The sequence below is a fragment of the Suncus etruscus genome, chromosome 12 (genome assembly GCF_024139225.1).
Source record: "Suncus etruscus isolate mSunEtr1 chromosome 12, mSunEtr1.pri.cur, whole genome shotgun sequence".
NCBI lineage: Eukaryota > Metazoa > Chordata > Mammalia > Eulipotyphla > Soricidae > Suncus > Suncus etruscus.
In genome coordinates, this window is record NC_064859.1 from 3,472,501 (window position 1) to 3,490,539 (window position 18,039).

At 43.8% G+C, this 18,039-nt stretch overlaps 1 non-coding gene across 1 annotated transcript; it reads left to right on the plus strand.

The window, feature by feature from the left end:
* Positions 1-9,158: 9,158 nt before the first annotated feature.
* LOC126024970 (U2 spliceosomal RNA) lies at positions 9,159-9,342 on the plus strand. Its single transcript, XR_007501035.1, has one exon. It is a non-coding gene; the product is annotated as a U2 spliceosomal RNA (small nuclear RNA).
* The last annotated feature ends 8,697 nt before the right edge of the window (positions 9,343-18,039 follow it).

Genomic DNA, 18,039 nt, shown 5'->3' on the forward strand with positions numbered 1-18,039 from the left:
GAGGTGTGATATAAAGGGAAATGCAAAGACAGTCAGACTAAGATTCAGTAAAACTTAAAAGATACGATTAAACAATAGATCTCAAATTATAAGGGTCATAGAGATATTACACCAGGTAACAACACTTGCCTTACAGGTGACTCTGACCCTGGGTCCCGGGTTTGATACCAGATTCTGAGCACCACCAAGAGTGATCCCTGAGCACATGCAGTACTCAAGCACAAGGAGTAAGCCCTGAGAACAACTGAGTGTGGCCCCTCAAAATCTGTAAGTGGACACTAAACACATTGTTTTCTTTTGTATAACATAATAAAAATATGTTAAATGAGTGAGATGTACATTCCCATTTTGTTCTTTCCTTCTTTTCTCTTTTCTCTTTGTCTTCCCTTCCTTCCTTCCTTCCTTCCTTCCTTCCTTCCTTCCTTCCTTCCTTCCTTCCTTCCTTCCTTCCTTCCTTCCTTCCTTTCTTTCCTTCTCTCTTTCCTTCTTACTTTTTTTTTTTATAGTAGTGGAGGTGGGAATCCATGCCTCACATAGGCAAGACAAATGCTTTACTATTGAACAACATTCCCAGCCTTACAATTCTACAATTTAAAATACATGACTAAGGCCAGAGAAAGTGCAGTTAAAACTCTTGATTTGCATGAGGCCAACCCTGGTTTGATCCCCAGCACAACATATGGTCCCAGAGCACCATCAGGAATGATTCCTGAATCATTCCACTGGATGTGACACCCCAAAAGTTAAACAATCAATATCAATATGAATAGTTCTGTGTTGGGATGGAAAAAAGTACAATAACAAATTTTTCATAAATGTCCCATAAACACAGGGTTCATGACCCGAGCTGGACCTACCTAAGTATTTTCTCTAGCAGAGCAACAACTTGATGACAAAGTGGTTGCCATTCATAGAGCATCTTCCTTCAAGGTTGGCACATGGAGGGCCCTTCTAAGTCTCTAAAGACTATCTGATAAACAGCCACAAACCCAGGTCCCAGGGCTGTGTCCTCAGCTCCCATCTCCCAAGCACCTGCTCAATCCAGGACCCAGCTAGCCCAACCCATGAAAAATAAGTTGATTCTGTCAAGGAATAAAACATCTCCTCAGAATGCTCTTCCTGGGCCAGAGTGAGGGCTCAAAAGACTGAGCACTTTCTCTGCCTACAGAAAATTGGTGGCCTGGATTCAATTCTGGACATGATTCTGTTTCCTGAGAACTGCTGAGAGGGATTCTTGAGCACAAAGCCAGGAGTTGTCTCTTGAGTACTGCCAGGTGTGCCTCAAAACACAATGACAAAAATGAAAGTGCTATGTTAGATGTCTAGTTCCTGGCTCTGCTTTCAACAGGTGGCCTTCTAGTGTCACGTTCAGTTCTTGCCACCCCGCATCAGACTTAGGTAGACAGGTTGGTTCAGCAGGACCTGGGCATTTGGGAGCAGCACTAGCCTTCCAATGTCAGCCCTGCTGTGTCTCTTCTATGCCAATCCTACCCAAGGTCCTTGGGTTATAATCAAACAATCTCACACCTACTGAGTATCAACTGAATGCCAGCTAGTGACAAAAAGTCATCTTGCTGCAGCCTAAACAACTCCAAGTAGGAGAAGGTGGAGCAATTGTAGAGGGTCTTGGAGCTCCTAACTTGTAACAGTCTTGTTCACATGCTCTGCTCTGCGTGGGGTTCTGGCAATAGGATCCCCAGCACCACAAATAAGTTCCAGCTTTGTCACATCCAGGTGTATGTAAATACTGCAGAAAGTGGGTAAGACCTTGGCAACATCAAAAGTAACTCTTCAGCTAGAGATGGGACTAACTCAGCGTTGCTGGATGTGGCTCTAAAACCAACATATAAAATAAAATAGGGGCCGGGCGGTGGCGCTAAAGGTAAGGTGCCTGCCTTGCCTGCGCTAGCCTTGGACGGACCGCGGTTTGATCCCCCGGTGTCCCATATGGTCCCCCAAGCCAGGAGCAACTTCTGAGCGCATAGCCAGGAGTAACCCCTGAGTGTTACCGGGTGTGGCCCAAAAACCAAAAAAAATAAAATAAAATAAAATATTGGAAATTTGAGCAATAGTACAGGAAGTAGGACTTTTGCCTTGCATGCAATCAACTGAGGTTTGATTCTGACATCCTATATGGTCCCCCAAACCCTCCTAAGTGGCCCCTGAGCCAGGAGTGAGCCCTGAGCACTGCTGAATTTGGCCCCTAAATCAAATAATCAAAACAAGCAAACAAAAAGTTAGGGCCTTAGCTCAAGGAAAACTTATCACTTTTCCAAAAGATAGACTAGCACCTTCAGAACTGTGTCTTAAGGCCTTGTCCATCTGGCACGAATACCAGGTTTACATCTACACTCTTCCTGTGAGAACTCTAAGTCCTTGGCCTGCCAATAAATAACATGCTGTCCTAAGCCTGTGGCCCCAGAACAGGAAGGCCAAGCCCCAGGAGTCTAGTGAGGTCAATCCTAGCCTTTCTCAGTTGCAGATCCCCCTGCCTCCACCGTGCCATCTTGCCACCTGCTGAGAAGCTGTTGCACCACTTGCAGGAAGCACCCCAACAGTGTGGCACCAACTCTGGAGACATTTTCAGTTCCTGCTTTTCTTCTTTGTGACAACTGAGCACCCTGGCTCTGTGAATGTGGGTCCGTGCAAGCCTGGGCAAGAGACAGTGTATGTCAAGCGGGTGGATTTACAGAGGCTAACTCCAGACCCCTCAGACTTTTTCTGAACCCTGGAAGATGTGAAATCAGGCTCACGGAGCTTTCCTAAGCAATGACCATTCAGAGACCCTTGGGCTGTGAGAAGTCCTTCTGGGAGCAGGACTGATGTACTTTGAAGGAAGACTGCACAGGGGTGGGCCAGTGAGAGGAAAGTACCAGAGAGCCTGCATGATCAGGAGGTCTTTGATATAGTGTTTGATATAGTGATATACCTGTTAGGTTGGCAAACACACTGCCCTGGCCTTTGTTTCCTTCTTTCCATCACCCTGGAATCTTCTGAAAGTCAGGATAGATTCGCACCACTGTTGTTCCTCATCCTGGCCTTCACTTCCCTCTCAGTCAACTTCCCTCTTTCTCTCCCCAACTGCAGACAAACCATTCTTTCCTTATATCTCATACTACCCTGGTTTCTTTTTGCATTTCTCTGGGTCCCATAAAAGAACAGCTCTTTTACTGCCTCATAAAAAGTGCTCAATGTTTAGTACAAATAGCCCCTAGTAGAGGCTGCTTCTTTTTACGTTTTCATTCCTTTTTAAAAAGGCTTTGCTTCCAAAAAACATACAAACAAACAAACAAACAAAAAACAAAAAGGGCCAGGAGAGATAGCACAGTGGCGTTTGCCTTGCAAGCAGCCGATCCAGGACCAAAGGTGGTTGGTTCGAATCCCGGTGTCCCATAGGGTCCCCCGTGCCTGCCAGGAGCTATTTCTGAGCAGACAGCCAGGAGTAACCCCTGAGCACCGCCGGGTGTGGCCCAAAAACAAAAACAAAAACATCTGAGTGGCTTTTTAGGAAAACCAGGAATAGCTACAGGGCTCTTACCCAACTCTCTCATGTACTTTTCTCCACTGACCTAGCTTATACCTGAGCAGGAATTAAGGCATTTGAACCAATGGTTGAAATATAGCACCAGTCCACCTTATGTTGTTATAAATACTGATTTCCTTTATTTAAAAATACTTTTAATTTTTAATTTTCAAGATGAAACTGGTAACAATAGGTCCATTGTGCTTCGACTAAGATTTTAGGGACATTTTACTTAGAGTTGTCATGAAGGTCTAAGAATGAAGAAGGATCTCAAGAATCTAAACTTCCACCAGATGGGGCTGGAGTAATAATACACTTACCTGGTATATTGCTATCTTTGGTTCAATTCTTGGCACTCCCATCTGATCCCTCAAGCCTGCCAGGAGTGATTCCCCAAGCACAGAGCCAGGCATAAGTGTGAATACAATACTCCCCTGTCCTCAGTAAATAAATAAATAAATAAATAAATAAATAAATAAATAAATAAATAAATAAACTTTCCCCCCAAATTGGACCCGATTATGGAGCTTATTTATGAACTCCTGAGTATCATCTGAGGCTATGTGAACATGGAATGAGGAAATTAAATATCAGGGTCTATTCTAAATTTCACAGCCAAAGGAAATGATCAAAAATTGCCCAGGGCTTCAGATTAGAATTTTTTTCAATCCTGACACCTCTCACAATGAAGATAGAAAACATATGAAACTGGTGACTGAATAAATTCCTAAATGAATTCTCACTGACCTTAGGGAAAAATGACTTTTTCTACTTATACCAGCTCCACAAGGAGTCAGAGACTATGACTTTAAACTAGATTAGTTCTTTAGAGGCTTAGAAAAGGGAAAAAAGAATGTTGATGTGGTTTCTGATTTAGACAATAGTTTTCAGAAAGCATTCCTAGAGTTCTCAAGTTTTCTTGTCTGCAGGAAGGAATATTTGCTTAAATGTTTATTACTCAAACATTCCCTAGAGGCAGTGAGTAACTGGATTCCATTCCTTTGTCACTTAAACTTTGTGTCACTATCTCTGATAATTATTTTTTTGCAAATCAAAACAACTATGAGGTACCATCTCATGCCACAGAGATTGGCGCACATCACAAAGAAAGGGAACAAACGGTGCTAGCGGGGATGTGGAGAGAAAGGAACTCTTATTCACTGCTGCTGGGAATGCCATCTAGTCCAACCATTATGAAAAGCGATATGGAGATCGATATGGAGTGATGAGTGCTGTTAGAGAAATAACTACATTGAGAACTATCCTAACAATGTGAATGAATGAGGGAAGTGGAAAGCCTGTCTGGAGTACAGGCGGGAGGGGGGTGGGGGTGGGGAGGAGGAAGATTTGGGACATTGGTGGTGGGAATGTTGCACTGGTGAAGGAGGGGTGTTCTTTACATGACTGAACCCCAATACAATCATGTTTGTAGTCACAATGTTTAAATAAAGATTTTAATAGTAAAAAAATTATTTTTGTTTAGTTTTATGGGCCACACCCTACCATGCTCATGGTGTCTTTCGTTTTTTATTTGATTTAGTTTTAGCTCACTTTTTGGTTTTACAGTAACAACTAGCAGTGACTAAGGGCTGTTTCCATTTCTGTGCTCAGGGTCACTTCTAATATGTCTCAGAGGACCATCCTGCGTTGGGGACAATCAAATCCTCTATGGAAAGCATGTGTTCAGCCTATTATGCTATCTCTCCAGTCCAGTTAGTATACTTAAATGTGATTAGTTATCTATATACTTATCATTTATTCTATAATCCTGCTGAGTTCATTTATTAGTCAACTTTTTAAAATCAGTGTTGAAGTTTTTCTACATAAAAGATTCAGTTATCCAATAAACAGAGATAGATTTACTCTTCCTTTCCAATCTCTATACCTTTTATTTCGTTTGCTTGATGAACTGCCCTGACTAGCCCTTGTGTGTACAGTTTTGTTCTGTTTTTCACATATATGACTGCATATATTTTTCTATCTTCTCTGTATGAATATTTAAGTCCTAGTCTATTTGCTAATATCAATTATACAAATCAACATTATCAGTGAAAGTCATCATATTATATATTAGGATCCTTTCACTTGATTCATTTTAGAGCTGAAAGTTTAAACTAGTATACTGCTGAACAATATACTCTTAACTTGATCTTAGCCTAAAGATCAGAAGTGATGGGTGAGCATTCTTGTTTTATTCCTGATTTTATTTATTTATTTATTTGGTTTTTGGATCACACCCAGCAGCGCTCAGGGGTTACTCCTGGCTGCTCTGTGCTCAGAAATTGCCCCTGGCAGGCACAGGGGACCATATGGGATGCCGAGATTCAAACCACCATTGGTCCTAGGTTGGCCACTTGCAAGGCAATTGCCCTACCACTATGCAATCTCTCCAGCCCTCTTATTCCTGATTTTAGGTCAAAACCCTTTCATGGAGCCAGAGGGATAGTATAATAGGTAAAGCATTTGGCTTACATACAACTGACCCAGGTTCAATCCTTAGAACCCATATGGTCCCCAGAGACTGCCAGGATGACCCCCTGAACATAAAACCAAGAGGAAGTTTTGAGCACAGCCATGTGTGACCCAAAACTAAACAAACAAAAATCTTTCATCTTGGAGCAGAGGAAATGGTACAAAGGACTGAATGAGTGTATGCTTTGCCCATAGAAATCCAAGTTTTATCTTTATCACTTCATGATTTTCCAGCACTGTAGAGTGACCCCTGAGCACTGCACAGGGCGTGTAGTCCCCAAATAAAACAATACAAAAGAGCCTTTAGCCTTTCTAAGTCAAGGGTGTTCCCTTCTATTCCTAGTTGACTGCATATTTTTATGAGTATTAGATATTGTCAAAGGTTTTGTTCTGTCTATAGAAATTATCATGTGATCTCATACTTGATTATACTTGTTTTTTGGGGGGAGATACTGGGTTTTATATTAATTGATGATTTGGGGTGAGGTGCTCAGGGGGCTAAGAGTAGCTGGACCAGCTAGGGCTTGAGGAAGAGGTGCTATTTGGCTCTGCAGCTCCAGGAACACTAGGACCACACCTACCAATGCTCAGAGGTTTCCACGCTATGTTCAGTGATGCTTGGAGAAACATGTGTTGCTTGGGATTGAATTCGGGTCAGACACTTACTCTCTAACCCTGTGCCATCTCTCAGGCCATATTAGCTCATTTTGTTTCATTTTGAGTCACACCTGACAGTGCTGAGAGCATTCTCCTGACTCTGTATTCAGGATCATTCTTGGCAGGCTGAAGGGACTATAGAGAATGGGGGAGGGAGGTTTATACTCAGGTCAGCTATGTATAAGGCAAGAGTACTGCCCGATATACTATCTTTCCAGCTTCCATTATTAATTACTTATTATTATTATTATTATTATTATTATTATTTTGGGTCATCCCCATTGATACTCTTGCCTTACTCCTGGCTCTACATAGCTTGGGGGGATTTGTGCCCAAAATGGTTTGGAGGATCATTTGTGATACTGAGGATCAAACCTAGGTTGGCCACATGCAAGGAAAGCACCCTACTCACTGTAATATGACTCTCACACCTATTAATTGATTTTTATACGTTAATTCAACCTACACATAGTAAATCATATGTGACATGTAACCCTTTCCAATTGCAGTTAGATTCTGTTTGCTAAGCTTTTTTTGTCTTATAATCTTTTGCTATTGGTGTTTTATTTTTCACTTAGCCTTATCCAGTAAGGTATCTCCTAGGTTCGATGGAAGGCATTTTTGTTTATTTATTTATTTATTTATTTATTTATTTAATTATTGGTTTTTGGTCATACCTGGTGTTGCTCAGGGGTTACTCCTGGCTCTTCGCTCAGAAATCACTCCTAGCAGGCACAGGGGACCATATAGGATGCCGGGGTTTAAACCACTGTTCATCCTGGATTGGCTGCATGCAAGGCAGATGCCCTACCACTGTGCTCTCTCTCTCTCTGGCCCCGTGCTATTGGTGATTTTTAGTCATACCTGGTGATGCAGGGGAGCTCTGATGCTTGGGGTGAATCCTGAGGTTCCTGTGTGTAAAACATGTCCTCCAGTCTTTGAGCTGTCATCCAATCTTACAGTCTTTTAAGAAAATACAGTTTGCACAATTGAAGGAACAAAAGACATCAGCGTAAAATAGTACATAACCCAACACTGTAATGTAAGGTTTAGCTACTCAGTATCATACTACTAAATAAGTATTCTCAGTCTCAGCTATGTGTCAGGTATTGTAGTTTTGGGGAATAAACTCTGAAAGGCGATGGTGCCATAGCTAGTACCATCCTCAGGCCTTTCCAGATTCCCAAAGCCATCAGGACCTCACATTCCTTCTCCACTTGAGCCATTCCCAGTGGCAACTGAAAAAGAAGTCAGGACTTCTTGGGGATTTAATTATGGGGGCAGATATAGTATTGGCACACAGTTAGAAAGCCAGTATCAAAGGGTAAGAATGAACATGTATGGGCTGAGCAAGTACAACAGGTAGGGTGCTTGCCTTGTATGTGTTTAGCCAGGTTTGACCCCCAGCATCCCATATAGTCCTCTAAGATCTGCTAGGAGTGATTCCTGTGCATTGAAGGATGTGGCCACTGCCGCCCCCTCTCCCCCAAATGATGTGAAGTGAAACCAATGGGATTCAAATCCCAGCATAGGCACCTATTGTGTTTTAGGAATAGTAATTTAACCTTTCTGAATTCAACTATATTATTAAAGTAGAGATTGTGAGGCTCACTCAGATTCAATCCCTGGAAGCCTGTATTGTCCTCCGAGTACCAACAGGAGTGATTCCTGAGTGCCAGAAATAACTCCTGAGAATGTTATTCCCCCCAAAAACAAACAAATTCTTTCTTTCTTTCTTTCTTTCTTTCTTTCTTTCTTTCTTTCTTTCTTTCTTTCTTTCTTTCTTTCTTTCTTTCTTTCTTTCTTTCTTTCTTTCCTTCCTTCCTTCCTTCCTTCCTTCCTTCCTTCCTTCCTTCCTTCCTTCCTTCCTTCCTTCCTTCCTTCCTTCCTTCCTTCCTTCCTTCCTTCCTTCCTTCCTTCCTTCCTTCCTTTCGTTCTTTCTTTCTTTCTTTCTTTCTTTCTTTCCTTTCTTTCCTTCCTTCCTTCCTTCCTTTCCTTCCTTCCTTCCTTCCTTCCTTCCTTCCTTCCTTCCTTCCTTCCTTCCTTCCTTCCTTCCTTCCTTCCTTTCTTTCTTTCTTTCTTTCTTTCTTTCTTTCTTTCTTTCTTTCTTTCTTTCTTTCTTTCTTTTCTTTCTTTCTTTCTCTCTCTTTCTTTCTTTCTTTCTTTCTTTCTTTCTTTCTTTCTTTCTTTCTTTCTTTCTTTCTTTCTTTCTTTCTTTCTTTCTTTCTTTCTTTCTTTCTTTCTTTCTTTCTTTCTTTCTTCTTTCTTTCTAAAAAAAGAAAGAAAGAAACCAAACAAATAAAGATAAATAGAACATGTTGATTTATCCTCATCTAGTTGTTGGGAAATGAGAATTAAAATGAACTTCACAAAGTACCTAGTAGGGTGATTTGGTACCTAGTCCATACTCCACAAGTGGTAGCTATAACTCTCTATTCAGCACTGCATGACAACTCTAGGAAGGGAGACACCTGTGCAGCAGAAGTATTAAAAAAGCAATTGTCCTTTCACTTCTTGGTCTTTTGGCTAAGATCAAGTTAGTAACTGTTCTTATCAGTTCAATATCTGCTCTGTCCTCTATCCAAGGACAATACAATTTTTTTTAAAAAAGCAATTGAGTGTGACCCCCCCCCCAAAAAAGCAATTGACCTTATTTTTTGAAAGAAAATATTCTAGTAGGTAGTCAAATCCAGTGCAAACAAAATGTCTACAGTAAAGTTGTAAACTTTACTCCCAAAATCACATTATGAGTCAGAGCAATAGTATAGCAGGTAGGGCATTTCTTCACATGAGCCATCAGGATTCGACCCCTGGCATCCCATATCATCCCCTGAGTACCACTGAGAGTGATTCTGAGTGCCAGAAGTAACTCCTGAGAATCACCAAGTGTTAACCCCCCAAAACAAACCAAAAAAATCATAATATATAGAAGATGATCAATGTAGGAATGAGACTGACTATTCTATGTAAATGCTTGATATAAACACCAGTGCCTGATATAATAAATTGATCAATGATAGTAATTACTGATGGTTAATGACAGTTGCCTTTACTTCCTAGGTCTTTATTAACAGTGGTTTTTAAAGTATTGCCCTTTTTCTAGCAACAGCAACAACACCAGGAATTTTTTTTTCTACTTACTGCACACATACTCATCTTACTCACACAATCAGGGTAAGTGCTTTCAAACTGAGTTTACATTCTCTGACCAAGTGTATGTATTATTTTTTGTTTGACTTTAGTGTTTGGGTCAAACCAGCAGGCTTACTCTTAGTGGTACTTGGGGGACTGTATGCAGTGTCGGGATCAAATTGGGATTGACCACATGCAAGGCAAGTGCTTAAATCCTTGTCCTATTTTTCGAATGCCATTAAAAAACTGAAAGGGAGTTTTTGGACCTAAACACCAGAGAACACCAGAGACCACCAGAGTTTATTCCTGACTCTCTGTTCAGGAATAACCATTGGTGATGCTTAGGGGACTATATGGTGCAGGGGATTGGGCCACATGCATATTATGTACCCTAGCCCTTTCTATTTTAGCTCCCTTATGCCCCATCTGCCCTTAAAGAGATAATATACCCTCTTCCCTATCTGAGAGTCAAGATTCAAAACATTCTGCCTGGGGCTAGAGAGATAGCATGGAGGTAAGGTGTTTGCTTTGCATGCAGAAGGACGATGGGTTCGAATCCCGGCATCCCATATGGTCCCCCTGAGACTGGCAGGAGCAATTTCTGAGCGTAGACCCAGGAGTGAGCCCTGAGCGCTGCCAGGTGTGATTCAAAAACCAGCCAACCAAACAAAAAAACATCCTGCCTAATGTATTTAGCAGAATCCCAGAAACAGACATTAAAAGCTTGAGAGTAACATTCACTAGTATTTCTTCTGCCTCCCAGGGGACATTTGATTTGAACACTTATGGCCTCTGGTCACCAAATTCTTGTTTATTCATGAAACCAGGAAAATCTACAGTAGGCCTAGTTTCGAACCAAGGCCCTAATTCCCCATGGTCCTGTGATGTGCCCACACCTGACCAAGTTGGCAGCTCTTTGGTGGAAAGTCTAGGAGGATTTCTTGGACAGAAAGAGGAGCTTCTCCTGTAACCAAGTGATCTATTTCTCCCACATACCTGTGTTTAGGAAGAACAGCTACCGGCTCCTAAACTGTACATGCGTGTAAAGCAGAAGCTGTGTTTAGGAAAGTTAGTGCCTCAAGAAACAAGGGTGGGGTTGGATTCCCCAGCCCTTTTCAGAATCCTGCCTTTTCCCTTCTGAGTTACTTAACTTCTCAGAATCCCAGTTTCTTCATCTGTTTACAAAAACAAGGGATTAAACAACATAAGCCACTTGCAAGTCCCTTAGCATGGTGCCAACCACATAGATGCTCAAGAACGGTTAGGGTTAGTTCCCCTTCCCTGTCCCAGAAAAGGGAAGGCAGGGAGGGCTATGATCGGTCAGCTGCCTGAGCATCCTCTTGACCCCCAGAGGCATCAATATCCCTACAACTTGGTGTCTATGTCTGTCAGACCAATTGCTAATTACAAACTGGGTAAGGTTGCTATGCTAAATTCGTCTCTGATCATGTTCCGTCTGAGCTGCAGCAAGCTTGTGATTGAATCCACTTGGAGTTGCAATGTACACTCACTCCCAGGACAGAACTTGCATCCCAAGCATCAGGACATAGAGTGGCTTTCAACTGCAACTATTGTTGCAAATAAGCATACGACCCTTCCTCTGGTGACTGTCATTCTGCACAGGGTCACCCACTCCCATAAGGTCTGGGAGCTTTACCAGTCTTTCACTTTCAGCTTAGGCCTTCTTATTATCCTTTTGGAGTCACAAAGTTCAACTTCTAAAGTAAAGAAGAACAGGAAGGCAAGGGAAAATGAGCTGTTTTCTCGAAAGAGGAGATATCCAGTGTGTGGATCTAGCTCAACAGAGCATGCTTATTTCCCATGTATGACGTCTTATTTGATCCTCTGTACCCCCTACTCCCTAAAGGAACTAGTTCTATCCTTTAATGTCTCCTCCCCCTGAACACTGAAATAGGCTCCCATGTGTCCACATTCTCCACTTGAAGATACATCACAAATACTCTCAAGCCTCTGGGGTAGTCGGAGCTTGCGCATTTGCAACTTATGCATCAGCAACAATCTAATTCAGGTACCTGGTTGCTCTTAACATGAACACATGGCAGGACAGGACAATGCTGCACCCATAAAGAGGTTCTACTTGGGGCCTCCCTAAAGTGAAAACCACACCAAAGGCCAGTGTCATTGAGACCAAGCATCCTCTCTATTGTTTTCCTTTCTTTGGCGTATTTTGGCTTGAGGTATTCTGGCTTTGCTCCTGGCTCTGTGTTCAAGATCACTCCTGGCAGTGTTCAGGGAATCATATATACTGCAAGGAATCAAACTGGAATGTATCTTGTGCAAAAGTAGATGAGACCCACCTCATCCTTTCTAGATTTCTGTTCCTGTCCAACCCTCTCCTGCAGGTCCTGTTGGTCCTACTATCCCTTTCCCCCCATCTTGTTCCCCAGATCCACAATTCTGGTGACTTGTGTCACAAGTCCCGAGTAATTTCCCAGGATGCTCAGTCAGCAGTGACTTCCCCAGTCTGAGAAGGTGCTGTAGTAGTGCCTCCAGAGAGCCTGCATGGCAGCTGGAGCAGACAGATGTTTGGGAGCAGGGCAGAAGCTGCGAGTCTGGGGAGGAAATTTCCAGGGAGGCAGGCAGAGGAGCAGCAGCCACAGTGTGGGGAAATCGGCTCCAGTTCATTACACCTGTTGTGCAAGTGCAGCATCACAGCCTCAAGCTGGTTTTCTACTGCTTCTGCACAGCCCTTTGTTGTCTGGCCCTCACTGACCAGGCTGGCTCCTGGAAGACAGATTGTTCTTCAGTTTGGATTTGTCCCACCTCTCTTCCACCTAACGACTTACAACTCTGAATCAACCCCAGAAGCCAGGGAGAGCCAGGACGAAGTGGGAAGGGCAGTCCCTGAGCCTGGCAGGGTAAGAGGGAAGTTGAGACTCCTTGATTTCTGACCCCAAATTCCACTTTGCAGGAGCTCTGCACACCCCAAGAAGCTCATGAGTTCACAAGCATTCTGAGGGCAGAGCCTGAAGTGTGGGTTAAATCTCTAGGTTCTCCCATGATCTGAGACCAAGCCAGAGGAAAGGCCATCTGCCACCTAAAACTGAAAAACCTACAGACTTGTAGGCACTTTGACCTTGTACTCTCAACCCCCAGGACTGGGACAAAGTAGTTAAGTCACCTTGCCTGGAATATATTGTAGTGGAATGGCAGTGGAAGCCCACACATAACTCATCCCTTTTGTGGATGACAATAATAGGACCTCACTCAGGACTGTTACCACACAGTTCATGCTCATGGGAACAAAGTGTGATGCCAGGCATCAAGCACTCAGTGACTGTTAGCCATCATTATCTTAAAAAGTATTGATGGGTGGCCAGAGAAATAGCACAGCAGTAGGGCATTTGCCTTGCACACAACCGACCCAGGATGGATGGGGGTTCAAATCCTGGCATCCCATTTGGTCCCCTGAGCCTGCCAGGAACAATTTCTGAGCACAGAGCCAGGACAGCTGCCGGCTGTGACCCATCACCCCAAGAAACAGAAAAACATGTATTGATGGGCTTTACTATGATCATATATTTCATATGTTCATATATGCAAGTGTGTGTGTGTGTGTGTGTGTGTGTGTGTGTGAGAGAGAGACAGAGAGAGAGACAGAGAGAGAGAGAGAGAGCACATTCCATTCCCAAGTTGCAGAGCATCTGCTACTTGTCTACTTGGAGAACTACAGAGTAAATCTGGGGCCTGAATGGTAGTGCAAGCTGTAAGGCGTCTGCCTTTCACGCGCTAGCCTAGTACGGACCGTGGTTCGATCCCCTGGTGTCTCCCTGGCATCCCATATGGTCCCCCCAAGCTAGGAGCGATTTCTGAGCACATAGTCAGTGTCACCGGGAGTGCCACCCCTCAAAAAACAAAGAGTAAATCTTACACAACTGTTTCTCCTCAATCTTCATTTCAATTTGCACCATCATTCTTCTGATTATTCAAGACAAACTTTGAGTCATCTTCCACTCTTCCTTTTCCCTCCTCCTTCGTATTCAGTCTGTCAGTAAACCCTGTTGGCTCTGCCTTCAGAATCAGAGAGATAGTACAGTAGGTAGGTCCCTTGCTTTGTACACAGCCAATTGGGTTCTATCAAGTAGCACCAGCAGTGATTCCCGAGCACCATAGAGAGCAATTTCTGAGCACTGAGCTGGGAATAGCACCTAAATACCACCAGATGTGGACCCCAAACAAATAACCAAAAATAAAATTCTATAAGAAGTTAGTGTGAGGGGCCCAGAGAGATAGCACAGCGGCGTTTGCCTTGCAAGCAGCCGATCCAGGACCAAAAGTGGTTGGTTCGAATCCCGGTGTCCCATATGGTCCCCCGTGCCTGCCAGGAGCTATTTCTGAGCAGACAGCCAGGAGTAACCCCTGAGCACCGCCGGGTGTGGCCCAAAAACCAAAAAAAAAAAAAAGAAGTTAGTGTGACAGCGGCGTTTGCCTTGCAAGCAGCCGATCCAGGACCAAAGGTGGTTGGTTCGAATCCCGGTGTCCCATATGGTCCCCTGTGCCTGCCAGGAGCTATTTCTGAGCAGACAGCCAGGAGTAACCCCTGAGCACCGCTGGGTGTGGCCCAAAAACCAAAAAAAAAAAAAAAAAAAGAAGTTAGTGTGAGGCAGGCAGAGCAATAGCACAGTGGGTAGGGCATTTGCCTTGCATGCAGCCAACCCAGGTTCAATCCCCATATGATCCCCTGAGTCTGCCAGGAGTGATTTCTGATCACAGAGCCAGGAGTAACCCCTGAGCATTGCTAGGTGTGGCCAAAAACAAAGAAAAAAGGTTCTTTGGGCTAAAAAAGACTAGATAATAGTTGAAAATGTAGAACCACATGAGCGAATAAAGAATGTTGGAAAGCTAAGCAGGTAGGTAGATATAAGATTATTATTATTATTATTATTATTTTGGTTTTTGGGTCACACCTGGCAGCACTCAGGGGTTACTCCTGGCTCTATGTTCAGAAATCGCTCCTTGCAGGCTCCGGAGACATATGGGATGCCGGGATTCGAACCACAGTCCTTCTGCATGCAAGGCAAACGTCTTACCTCCATGCTATCTCTCTGGTCCCAGATTATTTTCTTAATGTATTTAAATGCGTTGGCTCTTAGAGCGTTAATGGTGACCATGTCTTTTCTATTTACACAGAAGCAAAATCATCAATAATACTTCCAAAGAGTATATTATGTTTCTTGTACTATTTGTGACATTGAGAGGATTTAAAATAAATTCTAACACGTTGAAGATGCATGCTCTAATCCCTAGAGCCATCACCAGCAATAACACAGTTATTGCTATAAAGCAAAAGAGGAAATGGGAAGGAAGACAGACCAGAAGGAAGGCCAGGTCATTTGGCTTCTGACAAGGGGCAAAATTAATAGGGCTACACACACCCACAGTGTGGGAGAGGGCCAGAAGTGGGGATGGGTAATTGCTACTTCCCCAAATTTAGGAAGGCCAAATGCTCAAGTTTGCCTCAGGTAATTCTAGCACATAATTCCAACTGTTGTCCAAGCAGAGTTATTAAATGGGCCCATTTCACTCAACAGCACTACTATTGTTTTAGACAATATGTCTATGGACTCCTGGCATAGCTCCAAGTCTCCACGGCAAAGGTTCAGGGGTGGAGCTGCTGTGGCCTGGACTTGGCTCCAGGGCCTCCCTTCTCTACACTGCTTCACATTGATGTTTCTGGGGGGTTTGTTGGTTTTGTTTCACTTGGGTTTTTTTCTGTTGTTTTTTATTCCTGAGGAGTGCACAGAGGATCCAGGCACCACTCCAGAAAATATTCAGCTACACTGAGTCCAGTCCAGTCTGAGTTTAGTGTGAGGTGTTCATGCTGCTCAGGCCCCACAGTACTGGCAGTCACCAGGACCATCCCAGCAGTGCTTGGGGGCCTCCTGCAATGCTCAGGGATGGAACTGGGGTCCAACTACGAGCCAGGCAATGGCTTACTGGCTAGACTGACTATTCTCTCCCACTCCAATAGTTCTTTTCCTTTCTTTTATTGACGGGGACTGGGGGAGGACTCTTGCAATGCCAGGGACTACTCTGGGCCCAGTGCTCAAGGGTCATCCCTGACCACGCATGGGCCAAATGGTGCTGGGTATCGAACCTGATCTTCTACAGGTGAAGCATGTACTTGAGCCCATTGACTTTTTCCCCCAGTCCTAACAGTGATCTGATCTTCTTGGATAATTCCCTGGGACGTGGAGTTGCAACCAGGAATCAAGCATCTTCATTGTGGAACGAAGTCACCAAGCCCTGAATGGCCTGTCTGCCTCCCAACAGTAGTTATGAGAGAAATAGCTTCTCTCTTGTTGAAGTTGTGGTTAGTTTGTATATCTGTTAGCCACAGCGCAACCTAATCCAGACAGAAGTATGTGAAGGCTTCTGTTCACACTCCACTTATTTCCAAAAATAATTTGAGACAACTTTAAAGACAAAGAACAAGTGTGAGAGAGAGAGAAAAAAAATCAAGCAAAGAGAAATGAATAGGAGGCCTAGAATAAAAATGGAAAGACAGTTCCCCCGCCCCCGAAAATGAGCATTAGGGTAATTACTGTAACAGCAAGCTATATTACTTCCTGGCAGCTGACTGAAAACTACTTGGTAACTGCAAGTCCCCTCATTATCAGTGTGGGTGGTCAAGAGAAAAAGGTTTTTCCAGGATGACCCCTGGACACAGTACACCCCTGAAATACTACAACGCAAACTGTTCTCAACAGCATTACCCACAGTGGGTTGAGATGAGGAAGAAGCACTGAATGGGGTGCTGCATCATCTTCTATGTGTCCCACCAGACCTCTCTTCCACTCATTCCCTAATTCTCTTGCCCTATCACTTCCTTTGGTGGGGCCATGGGGTGGCTCTGATGGCTGGTCAAAAGATGGAAGGAGAGGCTGGAACATTTGTCCTTCTTCGGGGCTGAGCTTTTGGAGCTCTATGTTCAGCTAGATCTTTCATCAGACTCTCAGTTTGGGACCTGTAGAAACAATGCCCAATAGAACTGGGACTCCTAGCATCCCGCTATCACTAGTTCCTAAATGTCTTTTTTTTTTTTTTTTTTTGGTTTTTTTTGGGTCACACCCGGCGTTGCTCAGAGGTTACTCCTGGCTGTCTGCTCAGAAATAGCTCCTGGCAGGCACCGGGGACCATATGGGACACCGGGATTCGAACCAACTACCTTTGGTCCTGGATCGGCTGCTTGCAAGGCAAACACCGCTGCGCTATCTCTCCGGGCCCGTTCCTAAATGTCTTTACCCCTGTGCTTACCATTATGAATCATTCTCCTCAGGGATGCAGACAGACTTAAGAGTCATCTATGCCAATGTGCCTTTTATCTGCGTACATCTGGATAGAGTGATCTAGAGTCAAAGAAATGGCTACAGAATCATTACTACACTTCAATTTAAATGTTACCAAATTAAGTCTGGACAGATAGTAAGGCAGATAAGGCACTTGCCCTGCAAGCAACTGTCCTAGGTGATATCTCCATTAGCTCATATGGTTCCTGCAAACACCACCAGCAATGAGTCCTGAGCACCACTGAGTGTGGCCCCAAAACTAAAGAATAAAACAAAACAAAAAGCAGGGGACTGAAGAAATAGTACAGCAGGTCAAGTGCTTCTCTTGCATGGCTCTGATGTGGGTTCAATCCCCAAAACCACATACGGTCACCTGAGCCCCAGTGGGAATGATTCCTGAGCACAGAATCAGGAGTAAGCCCTGAGCACCTGCTGGTTATAGCCCCCAAGCCAAAAAGGAATAAAATAGAATGAGTCCTAGGCATGTGGCTCAGTGGTCAGACATCTGTCTCTTAGGCTCGAGACTGCTGAGTTAAAGCCCTCATGCAGGGATCACCATGGCACTGTCATTTGGGATCCCCAGTGCCACAGGACACCAGCAGAAAGTGCCTCATCACAACAACAAAAAGGGAAGGGATAGGGAAACCACCAGCTTCTCTCAGAAGTGATTTGAGAAAGGGAACAGAAGAGGCAAGATTTGCTATGGGCAGCAAAGAAAGTTTGAACAAGTGTGTTGGCCAGGTACTCCAAACAGGTATTCTGAGCCAATATTCTGAGTAGTTTCTGACCATGTGGGATTAATTGAGATAACTGAGACAGAGAGGGAGCAGGGAGCCTGGGAAATTGGGACAGAGGACTTATGGGGACATTGAGGGGCACACAAAGTTGTCAAAGAGAAGGCCATTGATTGCCAGTTTCTATCAAGTGAGTGGAATAGCCAGGTAG